The sequence below is a fragment of the Peromyscus maniculatus genome, chromosome 22, assembly GCF_049852395.1.
Source record: "Peromyscus maniculatus bairdii isolate BWxNUB_F1_BW_parent chromosome 22, HU_Pman_BW_mat_3.1, whole genome shotgun sequence".
Lineage (NCBI taxonomy): Eukaryota > Metazoa > Chordata > Mammalia > Rodentia > Cricetidae > Peromyscus > Peromyscus maniculatus.
Window position 1 is genome coordinate 1885153 of NC_134873.1, and position 14864 is coordinate 1900016.

The 14864-nt window shown below is 41.3% G+C and overlaps 1 long non-coding RNA gene across 1 annotated transcript in view; it reads right to left on the minus strand.

Moving 5' to 3' along the window:
- Window positions 1–1061: 1061 nt before the first annotated feature.
- Window positions 1062–14864, minus strand: part of LOC143270157 (uncharacterized) — a 40353-nt gene continuing 26550 nt past the window's right edge. The window contains exons 3-5 of the long non-coding RNA XR_013047133.1: window positions 3927–3993; window positions 2442–2528; window positions 1062–1142 (exon numbers count right to left, since the gene is read on the minus strand). This is a non-coding gene — a long non-coding RNA (uncharacterized LOC143270157). The remainder of the gene's footprint in view (window positions 1143–2441; window positions 2529–3926; window positions 3994–14864) is intronic.

Consider the following 14864-nt stretch of genomic DNA (forward strand, 5'->3'; position numbering starts at 1 on the left):
CAAAGAGACCAGTGTTCTCTGCATTATGTGTGCACAGATTAGAGGAGTGTACCAACAAGACCACCTCCTATTCATGTTCTTCCTGCCGATAAGTTCTCTGCATTTCAATGTTTCATACCAGCAGGCTGATGAGGCCTAGGGTATAAAATTTTGGCAACCACCGTGAAACCTGACTCATTGTTTATACTAAGGATATATTAGTCTTTGCTTATGAACAGGTGCATAAGAAACATATTGATTCTGGGGTCTGGAAAGATGACTCAGCAGGGTTTACCACTTTTTGCTGGGGCAGAGGCTCTGGCTTTGATTCACAGAACCAACATCTTGGGTGAGACCCTTCTGGAACTGCAGTGCCAGGGGATCCAAAGCGCCCCTGGATGTCTGTGGGCAGACCACAAACAGAGTGCACAGAAAGAATGCATTCAAAACATTTCCACCCCTAAAATAAATCCACTGAAGTCATACAAGAGTGTTTGGTAGGTTCCTGTTGACATTATCTACTGCATGATTCTCTAAAGTTTACTCTCTTTATTTGTGTGTGGTTGTATCTTTCTGATTCAAATAGCTCCCTTTCTGATTTTTGTCTCCATAGTCTAATTTACTATCACATACCCATGAAAAGAGTGGTTCTCAACAGGTGGTTAGTGACCCATTTGGAAAACCTAAGACTGTCATTCACGGGGTTCACCTAACACCTTCTGAAAATATAGATATAGACATGATAATTCATAATGACAGTTAACAAATAGCAAGGGAAAAAATTTCCTGTGGAGGTTCACCACAACATGAGATAGGTCATCAGATGGTCATAGCCCTAGGAAGGTTGAGAATTAGTGTCTTACAGGGTGATGCGATTGTGGGCTCCCAGAAGGGAGGATATGAAGGAGTTGAAGAAATCGGCCAGGCTGGCTTCCTCTTCTCTGACACTATTTGAAATACTGCAGACATAGGAACACAGAGACATCGTTCCTCTCACAAACAAATATATTACATGTCAAATTAGTGGGAATTAAAGGTAAATGTATTTCTTTTTCTTTGCAACTATCAATTATTACCTCATCTAGGGGAGACAATTCCAGGTCCCCCAAGATGGTCTTGACACTGGAGGACCGTATTCCAGAGCCAATATGTTCCTCGCTCTTCTGCAAAGGAAAGGTAGAGGATGAACCTTCTCAGTTAAGGAAATCAATTCTTTTGTTTGGTGTGTATGTGAAGTGTGTGTGAGACCCAAAACCGTTATTTGCTTCATTTTCAAATGAAGCCGTCTTCTGACACAAAAGAGGCTATGCTGTGTTCCTTTAAATTATGAATTCCAAGATTAAAAACAGATCACGAAAGAAGTGTTTCACTCTCATTTGCTCAGTTTCATTGAGGTTGCCTGAGTTCTGGCATGTGATAGGTGGATCTGAGTTTCACTGCTGAAATTAAAATTGGAACCATGTCTAATGATCTTTCCCTGAGTGTGCTTCATCACGTTGGTTGTAGTCAAGCATTTTGCTGGCAATTGTGTTTTCTGGAATGGATTCCCAGTCATTATGCCTGCATGCAGAGTGATCTGCTGGCATTGTTGTGCTTCTGTATGGTTTCAATTTCATTTATTTTGGGGTGTGTATGATTGTTTGTGTTTTTGTGTGTGTTTGTGTGTGTGTATGTTTGTGTGTGTTTTGTGTGTGTGTTTGGTAGGTTCGTGTTGACATTAGCTACTGCATGATTCTCTAACATTTATTCTCTTCATTTGTGTGTGTTTGTGTTTTTCTGACTCAAGTAGGCCTTTTTCTGATTTTTGTCTCCATAGTCTAATTTACTATCACATACCCATGAAAACAGTGGTTCTCAATAGGGGTGTAGTGACCCATCTGGGAATCCTAGGAATGTCTTTCACCGGGTTCACCTAACACCTTCTCAAAACATAGATATTATAATTCATAAATCGTGAAAAATGACTGTTATCACTTAGCAAGGGAAAAAATTTCCTGTGCAGGTTCTCCACAACCTGAGTAAGTGCATCAGATGGTCACAACCTGACGAAGGTTGAGAACTAGAGGGTGAAATGCTTGTGTGTTTTCAGAAATGAGGGTATCAAGGTGGTGAAGAACATTTTATTTATTTGTTTGTTTGTTTGTTTTGGTTTTTCGAGACAGGGTTTCTTTGTGTAGCTTTGTGCCTTTTCCTGGAAATGAGTTGCTAGTCCAGGCTGGCCTCGAACTCACAGAGATCTGCCTGGCTCTTCCTCCCGAGTGCTGGGATTAAAGGCTTGGGCCACCACTACCAGGTGGTGAAGGACATTTTAAAAGCTTGGTTTCTCTCTCTGACACTATTTGCAATACTGCAGATATGGCGATGCAGAGGCATCATTCCTCTCACAAGCAAATATGTTACTTTTCATATTAGGTGCAATTATCAGTTAATAAATTTTTTTCTTTGTAATTGTCAGTTATTACCTTTTCCAGTGATGACAGGTTTATTTCAGTCTTCATCTTTTTCAAAGTGCAGATGTTAGTAAAGTAAAATAGTTGTTTTTTGCTTTTCTGTAATAGAAATTTAGAGGTTTCACTTTCTTTGTTTTTTTCTGAATTTAATTCTTTTTTTTTGTGTGTGTGTGTGTGTCCACAAAATTAAAACTCCTTTATTCCTGAAAGGTTCAGTATATTGAATCATAAAATGTAGAAACTCTTACTTAAACCTGAAATATCTCAAAATATGCTCATCTATTTACAAATTACTACTTTGTCATCAAGTACTAACCTGTATTTATGCTAGCCAAGTATAAGAGAACATCATGAACTGAGAAACTTGACCTTGCCCTGTGGCTGAGACTACACTGAATTCCCAGTGTTTCAAAATTTCTGATCTTATATGAGATGATTATTAATTTTAATTGACCTCCTTTCATCAGTGTTTCTCTATCCTCGTGGGGAGTCCAAGGTGTTTATTATTTTTCATTTGTAAATACACACTGATTTAATCACTAATGTGTGTTCTCCATATCATAGTACCCATGAAACAGCTTTTGTCCATTGATTCACATTCAGAAGTCATTAATATGCAACTTATGATTCACTCTAAGGCTCCAGGATACAATTAAACCAGTTTCCTTACCTCCAGCAGCTCACAGTGATAAAGTCGCTTTAATATGAATAGATCAATATCTAATTAAAACCCACCACTATTTTAAATGTTCAAATGTGGCACAGAGAATGTAAGGGTCTATTATTTTAAAACACAAAACAAAAATTCCAGACATTAAAATGATACTATATGGTAATTGAATCTTTGCTTCTAGAACTGCTGGCTATTTGGGGAATACAAACCTATTATGTAACTAAAGGAAGAGTTTTCCACATACTCTTAGGGAATCAAAGAAAAAACATGCTATAATCTCTTCATAATGAACAATTTGGATGAACAGATTACAAGTGGCTAAATTTCCACAAGTTCCTGCTAGTGTAAATAAAAAGCAAAGACAGAAAAGAGGAGATGCTCTCACATGTGATCCTGAAGTAGGAGTGTCCATAGGAAGATAAAAGCTGCCTGCACTTATGCCAAAGGTAAAGGCACCTGGGCAATTCCTAGAAACTGAAATCACTGGACCTATTAAAATGTATTCAGGTGTATTAACACAGTCATGTTTTAAAATCACTCTAAGGTGTATTTTTATCTGCAAACCATCCTTGGTCAAACATGAAACATGTATTACGTGAGGACTGTTCTCAATCTTCCACTCACTGTGTTTCCAGTCCATTCCTTTATTGGGCCACCACTATCTGCAAGGACTTATTACTCACTTACAATTTATAGAAATGACAATTCACACCAACAGAATGTTTTTCTCTGGCCAAATTTCCATGCAAAACTGTGATAGGTAAACTATTGCTGCATTTTAACAAAATTCATATGAAAATGAATTTCACAAAGGATCACTTTACCGTAACAACATACGTAGTGTCTTCTTTCCCTGGTGTGGATGCAGGGCCGTCAGGTTTTTCAGAGAGCCTTCAGAATAAAAACATGCAATAATGAGTTGGTTTGGTCCTTTGATCAACTCTGTTGAAAGATTGGTTACCTGTATATTAAGTGACATATTTGCATTTATGTAATGCAACCTTGACCTGTGTTTTATGGAGTTTTTTTCTGGTTGCTTTTGGGAGTTTCAACTTAATCTATAAAACATTCAGTTAAGACTTACTTCTATTTAAAAATAAAAGTTAAAACAGTCGATGGCTTGGGAGATAGCTCAGTCAATAAGAGTGTTTGCTGCCCACACACAACAGCCGGAGTTTGAATCTTCAGCAACCACATAAAAGTCTTGGCATGGACGTATGCACTTGTAACCCCAGTACTGTGGGTGGGATTTACAGGGTATCATTTGGGCTTGGTGGCTGCTAGCTGCTCCAGGTTAAGTCACAGACCTTATGTCAAGTAGATAAGCTAGAGAATGACACAAAACACTGATATCCTCCTCTTCCCTTCATGACTGCACAGACACATGCATCACATGCAACATCCACATATTCAGACACACTAGAGGGAGGATGGTGGTTTTTGCACACACTTTGTTCTGATGGTTGCAGTAACTGATGGCTTTGTGTTTGTGTGCTCAAAGCACCTAGTGCTCCTATTTCATTCTTCTTCCTCTACCCCTAAGGCACCATGACCCCTTTCTTGTCAAGAAACTTTTTAGGCAGTTCCTTGAGTCTCATGCTCTCTCCCAAGAAGTTGGTTTGGTAGAACACGAAATATACCCTATCTCTAAGCATCAAGCTGCCAACAATCGCAGAAGTCACTGCATTTGGGGTGCTTTGAAGTTGTTTTTTCACCACCACCACCACCACCACACAGGCATGCACACAGGGACAAGGAAGAGAGCTTCTTCCACATCCTTTGCTTTAATGGCTGCTGTAAGTATATTTTACAGTTGCACATGTATATGACCAGTTCAATTATTACTCCTGGTTCATCCCTCCTCTCCTGAACCTATAGCACACAGTCTCTTCTCTGTTCTCCCAAGAGATGGACATGGTGGAACAGGAAAGCAACCCTTGTCTTTACTCTCTCCAGCCAACATATTTTTGACAGTCTATAGATGGCATTGTATTTGTTGTTGTTGTAGTTACCTGTTTGCTAGTAGACACCAAACCATCACCAAATATTGCCTTGTAATGTTAAGTCACAGCCTGTTCTAAAACTCATGGGAGGGGAGCACCGTCTCTCCATCTCCTTTCTTTACTGGCTATGGCTAAGCTCTAGGTGCCTGGGGTTTGTAGTTGGTGAATGCTGATGCAATAGCTGTGTTTTTCTTGCTTCTATGTTGGGCTTCATTCAGTTGTGGGAAACTTCTCTACAGAACCATGTTCAAAGGCTACTGCTGATGGGAACCCAGCAAAGCCCAAAAACTTGAGTCTCAGTTCTTTATACTCATTGTGGATAACTGTCTCTAACCATGATAGCTGTTTCAGGAGTGTGGGTGAACAGACTCACATCTGACCAACACAGCATGAAGACATTTCAGACAGGACAGGAAAAAAAAATAAAAGAATAGGGCCGGGCGTTGGTGGCACACGCCTTTAATCCCAGCACTCGGGAGGCAGAGCCAGGCGGATCTCTGTGAGTTCGAGGCCAGCCTGGGCTACCAAGTGAGCTCCAGGAAAAGCGCAAAGCTACCCACAGAAACCCTGTCTCAAAAAATCAAAAAAAAAAAAAAAGAATAGGATCTGGTAATAGAATTTCATTGTCATGATTTCCCAAAAGCCATTTAAAGCAGAATGAGTGATCAAAGAGTCAACATGATTTTCAAAAACTATGCTGAACATAGCATTTTAAAGGAAAACATATAAGAAACAATAAAAATACTGGAATGTTTACCAATTTCACACAGAATTCTACCTACTCTGAAGACACAATTTTTTATTCAAATATGTTTACAATATTTTAAAACTATATTGCCCAAAATGGGCTTGAACTTGGTTATCCTCCCAGTAGGCAGGATTGCAGGTCAGTGTCACTGCCTACCTTACTCTTTATTTCACATTTTAGCATTGCTAAAATCTCTGCCATGATATTTTATGACTAAAATAGGCAATATTTTTAACTTTGCCACTATACAAAATAAAAGGTTATCATGCAGTCCACTGTGCCTTACATAAAATGATATATGATACAATCCACAGGCCCATGGCAATTCTACAGGTCACATGTATCTATGTAAATTTTAGCTCTTAAAACTATGAAAGGCAAACAAGATGAAAATAGCAGTAACAAAAATCTAAATCCTCAGTCATTGATACTTTTATTTTTTTCACTTCTCAATGCCCAAAAGTAATATTTGCATATTTGCTGCCAACAGGCACACAGCCTAGTCCTCAGACAATAGACATAGTGTCCCTGATAATCCAGACACCAAATGGTAGCAAAGCAAGCTATAGTGCTTTGCTTGGAACCCCCAACGTGTCCAACACATCAAAATTGAGCAAATATCTCTATAAGGAGATAACCCACTGTATCATAGCTCCCTTGCTTTGATTTTCAAAAAGCTTTAAGCCAAAAGAAAAGCAGGATTCAAATGAGCATGGGTCTTTGTATTCACTACTTAAATTTATAGAATGTAAGGAAAGCTGACTGGGCAGATAAACATAAACATTTTAAGAATGAGAGGGTCTTGAGAGATAGTAGAATGTGTATGCTGTATAGGAGATGTCTAAGTTCCATGTGGGGAATAAATGGATTGACAGAATGGATAAATACAGTTGGAAAGTTCAGTGTTTTAAAAGAATGTGTTTGTTAAGCAAAGCATATTTTGAAAATATAATTTATTGTTCTATTATTTGTATGAAGCTCACATTTTGAAGACTAAGTAACCACTCAGAACTACAGAGATTACCAAGAAGCATACGGGGTATGGAAAAATCTACTGTTGAGTGTCCCTGGTTCCCCTTTAGAACATAGTGTGAAATAAGAAATAGAAAACAAGGGCTGGGGATGATTGGAAGAGCTCAGTTGGTAATGTACTTGCCAGGCAAGCCTGAGGGCCTGAGTTCAGAACTCCCAACACCTTGAAAATCTAGTGCTGGGGATGTGGATACAGGAGGATCCCCAAAGCTTGTTTGCCTGCAAGTTAAGCTGAATCAGTATACTGCAAGACAATAAACAACACCTAGTAGGGATTTGAGTGAGAGAACCTGCCTCAAAAAATGAGGAGTAGGGACCACAAGTGGTTCTTCAGGTGGTGGGACCTGCCAGCAGACCTGATGGCCTGAGTTCAACCCCCAGAACCCACAATATGGCAGAATACAACTCTCAAATATAGCTTTCTTCTGACCTTCACATACTTAACTGCAGGTGTATGAGATGTATGTGCACACACACATACCACTCTGTTAATGAGATGAAAAGCAACTGAGGAAGATAATGTCAACCTATAGCCTTCACATATGTACCAACACACATACAACATGTACTCAAAGGAGTGGGGGTCAGAGTCATAGTTCCAACTGAAAATTTCCTTATATGATCCCTCAGCAAACAGGGATCCCACTAATGTAAGATTTCTTAGTGATTCTTTGGGGGGGGCTTAAAGTTGACATTTTATGTAAAAATTTATCTCAGGTTACAGTTTTCTGTGTTGTATAACCCACATGGAGCTCACAACCATCTGTAAATGCAGTTCTAGGGAATCCACCATCCTCTTGTATCTTCACAGGCAGCAGACATACATACAATGTACAATATGCATGCAGGCAAACATAGTACACATGAAATAAATATAATCTTTAAATAATAATGTAATGCACTTATCTAGTATGTTCACTCTATTAAAGTATACAATCCAGTAGGGTTTTCTTAGTATGTTCTTAAAAGTATGCATTCATCACCCTGTTTGATTTTAAAATATTTTTGTCATTGGAGAAGAAACCATTTATTCACTAGTAGTTACTCTTCACTCCTCCAGACTCTACCCCCTATCAGCTACCAATCTAACTTTCTGCTTCAGGTTTCTCACTCTGGGTGTTTAATAGAAATCAAACCAGCTAATAGGGAACTATCCCATTCTTCTGTCATTTTGCTTCTTTCACTGAGTTTAATGTCTGTGACGTTTATTCATGTTATAGGATGTAGCAGTACTCTACCCCTTTTCAGGGCTAGATACTTGACCATTGTATTAACACAGCACCCTTTGTTTACCCATTCATCAAGCAGTAGTTATCTGGGGTTTCTACCTTTTCTCTATTATAAATGCTGTGCATACTCTGGTGCTAGTGGCTGCATCATTGTATAGCTATACTTCCAGCAGTTATGTAGCAGGTTCCTGTACCTTGGTTCCTCCACTCTCTCTTATGAGCCCCAGCACCTATACATGCTAGACAAGTGCACTACCCCTAACCTCGATCCTCAGCATGCAACATGTACACTTCAAAGTTTCCTTTTTTCCCATTATTTTACAGTGATTACATGTTGAAGAGACAAATTAAATGAAAGCAAAATGCTAGCAAAATTAATTTCACTTGCTTAGTTTTACATTTAAGGTAATTTGTAAAGGTATTCAAAATTCAGAATATGCAGCCAGAAGTGGTGATACATTTCCTATAATCCTAGCATTCAGTGGGTGGATGCAGGAGCATCTGTCCAAGGCCATCTTCACTTAAATGAGACCAGCCAGGGACACATGAGATCCTGCCCTAAAAAACAAAATAATAACAACAAAAAACAAAAACAAACAAAAACAAAAAACCCACAAATTAACCCACCAATGAGCATATAGTTGACTTTGTATCTCTAATAATTAGAGGTGGCATGCAGTTTTGTAGTATAGAGAATGCTTAAGATTCCAGCTTAGAGAGATGTTGAGACCATGGTTGGAGGAAGCACAGAAACAAATAGCCAAACTAGTGGAAATGCATGAACGGAGAACCAATGGTGGAGGAACCCACATGGAACTGTACCAGGCCCTCTGGATAAGTGAGACAGTTGATTAGCTTGATCTGTTTGGGAGGGCCCCAGGCAGTAGAGCCAGGACCTGTCCTTGGTGCATGGGTTGACTTTTTGGAGCCTGGGGCCTATGCTGAGGCACTTTGCTCAGCCTTGGTGTAAGGGGAGGAGGGGACTGGACCTGCCTTGGCTGAGTCTGCCAGACTGGGCTGACTCACCAGGGGAGACCTTGCCTTGGAGGAGGTGGGAGTGTGGAGTCAATTGGGAGGGGAGGACTGAGAGGTGGGAGGAGGGAAGATGGGGGAATCCGTGGCTGATATGTGAAATTAAGTTAATTATAAAATAAAAATACTATAAAAAAAGATTCACGCTTACTCTGAGTCACAACAGAACCCACCCTACTTGTTAACCACCCCCTGCCATTTATCTATCCAGAGGCTGATTTTTGCCTCTGCTTGGCTTCAAACTGGGGGTGAGAGTATAATGAGATGTCTGAAAGGCCCACCCTATGCAAAAAGTAAATCAGGCAAAGAATTTGTATGTGTGGCAAGCCTATTTTCTGAGGCCCTCACACTGTCTCCCCACCCTCTCACAACCCTTTCCAGGAAAAGATCAAACATCACCATGTATAGCTTCTCAGTGAGTATTTAGTTTGGCGATCTGTATTATCTTGGACATTTTTGATGGATTCACCACAACAATGCCCCATGGTTGGGCATGTTTACACAAACCTGGCAGACCTAGACACTTCTGCCTAGCCAGTTCCAGGTCAAAATAGCCATTTCTGGGTCAAGGCATCTCCCGTGACCAGGATCCTGTGACTTTTCATGGTTGCATAAGAGCACACCATGCCCATGCATGGAGTAGTTACATTGACCTGAGTACGCACATGAGCCACCCAGCCTTTATGAGCCTACGCCATATTCCCGGCTCCTCCTCCTCCTCCTCCTCCTCCTCTTCTTCTTCTTTTCTCCACACAGGTGTCTCTTCCACAAGCCTGAGCACTTGTCTGTCCCTTTTATCTTAATAAAAGTCTTGTTAGTGGATTCTGTCGTGTTTAGTGACATTTCCTCACAGGGTAGGAGCGCTGCAAAATAACTAACATCTGGTGCTGAAACCCGGGACTGCTTCACACAAACCAGAGACTCTGCTCTGTTCATGACAGACCACTCTCTATTTTGCCTGGCCGCACTAAACTACATCCAACACTGCTTCTCTGATTGGAGAGTCCCCCTCTTTTTGGCCAGCGTAAATGGTTTCCTGAATCTGTAAGAATGACTGTTGAGCTTCCAGCAGCTTACTACGTATTCTTGAAACCGGGTGAACCCCTGGCCATGGTCTTTATTGGCTACAGTGGGCCCCTATCACAGGCCTAAATTTCTAGCCATCTCCCATGTCTGCAGCCTGAGATATTCCTCACAGTGGGACCACCGCCACTGGGTGCGTCCTGGGGACCGCATGAAGGAGACATGTTCTTCCGGCTTGATGAAGCGGTAGATGCTGTCCAGATTCCTGGGGAATCCTTGCCTCACGTGGTGGTACCCCACTTCTCTGGCTGACCAGCCAATTAGCGGCCTGTGCCTGGTATCCGTCCTTGGCTTTGGGGACACCTGGGGCCTTGGCTCTGGATCACGTTTGTTTTTTTATTTTATTTTTTTTTATTTTCCTGGCTCTCTGCTGCAGACATGGGAAACAAGGCTTTCAACCCTATAAGTCCTTCCTCTCCATTAGGCTGTCTTCTTGAAGCTTTAAAACCTCTCAGGTTAATGCCTTACACAAAGATTCCTAAGCTGATCCGTCTCTGTACTAAGAAATGGCCCAAATATACTTTAAAAAACAAGAAAAAGTGGCCACCGAGCAGCTCCTTAGATTCTGATATTTTAAGGGAGTTATCTAATTTCTGTCAGGAAGCAGACAAATGGAAAGAGTTGCTTTCTTCTTTCTCAATGCTAAACCGTCTTTTCTGGATTCCTTCTCTCCTGCTCATATATTCCTAGCTATGCCTAAAACGGTAAGAGCACCACAAAATAACTAACAATTTTTGTCCTCTATTTAATCTCAAGGGCCACAATGAAAAATGGAGAGTGGAGCCCCGGAAGGAGGCAAAAGGCCATATAGGAATTCAAGTTTACAACCCAGACCCAACACCCTGGTTCCATCCCAGATTTTCCCACAAGCCCTGTTTCTGTTTCTGGAAGAACTGACACTGTGGTCCTTTTCCATCTTCTACTTGCCTTAGGGTGGAAAAGGTGACCTGGGTGTGATGGGCTTGGCGGGGTCAAGAGGACCAATGGGCACTGAGTTCAGTGTGTGGTCCAGAGGGACATTCCCAGGCCCTCTCACTAAGACTGGGGAGCAGCAGTTGTCCACAAAGATGGGGAGGGCAGGACTGGAGGACTGTCACCCTGTGCTGGGGAGTCAGGCCTTTGGGGGACATCATGCCCTGGGCTACAGGGACACAGGGATCATGTTCCTGTTGTTCTCTTTGGCTATCAGGGTTTTGCCTCTGGATTAGGCTTTTGAGGGCTGAGAAAAGCTACATTGTTTTTAAGCCTTGTATAAACACAAACCCCCAGGACATCTTCCTGTTTACTACTGCATGCCCCTTAAAACTCACAGTAGAGTCCAGAGACCTAAGCAGCACATTCAGGAGTCCTTCCATTCTTACTGCACACCCAGCTGTCTTGGAGGCTGATTATAAGCAGTCTGCTTTCTTTTAGGGCTTCCCAGGATCCAGAGTAGAAAAGGTCAATCCTTGTCTCTCCTGCCAGACCAGATCCTAGAGTTGGTGGTGGGTAGCATCCCAGATTTTGGTCTGGGTACATTACTGGAGTTGGAGGTGAGTAGAAGACAGGCCCAGCTCTCTCTTGAGATATCAACTGAAGCCATCATTCCTGGCTACTCCTCTGTCTTTCCAGAGACTGATTTTTGGGCTGAGAGAGAAGAGCAGGTCTCCTGAGGCAGGGCAATTCTGGTATAAAGGGCCTCCCAGTGAGGTTCCTGTTCCTCACAGGGAGTAGGGAAACAAATGAGAGCCAGGTAGGGAGTCATCCTCAGTCATCATAGGGGTGCAGGAAGAGAGGACTTAGCCTAAGGCCAGGTTTCTATCACACAGCCTTCTCTTCTACCAAAATAAAACAAACACCAACAAGCACCTGCAGACACATGCCCTGTGTGATGAGGGGATCTGAGAGTCAGGACTTTCTTTGTTTCCTTTTACTACCTAACTTTAAGAGATCTTAGGGGTGCCAGGCAGTGGTGGTGTACGCCTTTAATCCAAGCACAAGGGAGGCAGAGCCAGTCAGATTTCTGTGAGTTCCAGGCCAGCCTGGACTATACAGCAAAAGTCAGGACAGGCACCAAAACTACATGGAGAAACCCTGTCTTGAAAAAAAAAACAAACAAACAAACAAACAAAACAACAACAAAAATCAAAAGAAAAAAAAAAAAGACTTAGTGGGTCTAACCAGAAAGCAAGCTACATATTATCTGAGCCTGGAGCTTTGCAAAAATGAGGGAGTTGGCCTAGGATATATCAGTTTGACATGCTCCTCCCTAACTACCCCTCACCACACACACAGAGAAGTACAATATTAGTGCATTGACCCTCTCTTTTGGTTTTCTCCTAGGGATCCAGAGGTGAAAGGGGTGACTAGGGTCACAAAGGAGAAAAGTTAATGGCAAATATGTACAAGTGATGTGCTGCAATAGAAGTGGGAGCTCCCCCACCTGTGGATTGAGGGATAGTCATCATAAAAATGGCTGACCAAATGTATCCACAGCCAGTTCCAAGTGGCATTTCAAAACAGTCACAGTATTTGTTGTTCTTTCACAGGGTTTCCCTGGATTTCCTGGAATGCTGGGGCAGAAAGTAAGTGTCTAGAAGTAGAGATGACAGACTTAGGTCCACCAAACAGCAAATGGAGCCTCGTTTTGGTCCTTCAGGCAGAATCATTGATTTTAACTAGAAATTAAAGTTTAAGTGGAAACTATTTAATGCTATCCATTTCAAATCCATAGGAGGAAAAATATTCTAATGAAAGTGATTTTTTGAATAATATTAAGATTGTCTTACCTTTGAGGCCACCATTAATGAACAAGAAATTTAAGGAATATCATGTGATAACATATCCATTTTGAAATTGACAAAATTTTTTTTAGAAGTAATATCAGGAACAAATTTATTTTTTCTTTTTATTTATTATTCTTTCATACAACTCATCCCAACATAATTTTCCCTCCCTCCATTCCCACTCTCATGCTTCTATACCTCTGTTCTTCCCACTTCCTCACCACATCCCCCTTTTCTCCCCGATCTGTTACTCCTCTGTTTCCCTTCAGAAAATAGAAGGCTACTCAGGTATATCAACCAAACATTTCATAACAAATGCAATAAGACTAGGCGCAAGCCCTAAAGTTCAGGCTGGACAAGGCAACTGAGTAGGAGGAAAGGGGGCCCCAAAACAGTTGAAAGAATCAGGCACACTAACATGCACACTGTTAGGAGTTCCACAAAAGTGCCCAAGCCAAAAACTCATAGCATATATGCAGAGGACTTAGCAGAGATCCATGCAGGCTTTGCGATTGCTGCTTCAGTTTCTGTGAACCACTATGACTCCTCCTTAGTTGATTTTGTGGGCCATGTTCTCCTGGTGTCCTTGACCCTCTCGTTCCTGGGATCCTTTCTCTACCTGTTCTTCAGGGTTCCATGAGCTCTGCCTAATGATTTGGCATGGAAATCTGCATCTGCATCCATCAGCTGCTGGAAAAAGCCACTCCGATGATGAGTGGGATAGGCACTGACCTATGAGTATAGCAGAATGTTGTGAGGAAGAATTTCACATTTTTGTTCTATTCTAGGTCTCTGAGTGACCCAGATTCTGGTTCCAGGTCATGCCTGCCTGAAGACCAGACAAACACCCCCTGTCCAGCCCTAGGCCATACCTGCCAGAAGACCAGGTGGGCCAGCTGCCTGTGATCTCCCTCTGTAATTAATTTTGAACTCTAATTTGATAAACTCTTATATAAATTGCTACAATACTACAAAAGGTACAGCACATATTCCAGTAGAAACACAATAAAAACATAAAATATTTTATTATATGCCAGGAAAAGCAATGGAAACAATGGTGGCTGTGTCCTGACTGTTTTTTTTTTTTAAATCAACTTGACACAAGTTAGAGATACATATGAAAGGGGAATCCATGACTGAGAAAATCCCTCCCAAGTCTGGCCTGTAGTAAAGCATATAAGACATTTCTTTAATTAGTGATTAATGTGCACAAGGTTATGCAGGTTTCTGTGAATGTTTGAAGCTGACTATGCTAAGAGCATGTCCAACAGCAGAGCTTCCTCCTCCTATTAGTTCAACACCACATTGGTTTGTTTTCTCTAGCCTTTTATGAATGCTTGAGGAAAAGAACAGGAACCTTCTTACCTTCCTTCAACCTGTAGGATATCTGAGAACAATTTCAACTTAGCTTTAACCTTTGCCTCTCTGTTTACAATTGAGACATTTTTTCTCTGTGGGACAATCCTGGCTGTTCTGGAATTTGTTTTGTAGACCAGGCTGGCCTTGAACACACAGACATCCACCTGCCTCTGCCTCCCAAGTGCTGAGATTGAAGGTGTGTGACACTAAGGCTTCATGCACCTTAGCCTCTTTAGGACTTTCTATAACAGAATAAAGAAAAGATCCCCTCTCCTAAGCTTCATGAGCGTGCTTTGAATTGAGAGTAAGATTTTGAGAGGGAGCTGCCTCATCCCTGGTAGAGAATTCCTCATTCTATTTAGCCTTGTGGGCAGTGAGGAAGTAATTAATCATATCCTCATCTAATACTCTATTTTTTATTTTCTATTCTTTTGAACTTTTGTTGATTCTTTGTGGATTTCATTTCATACATTCAGAGCCTACATTTTTCCACATCTCCTCACATCTGCCC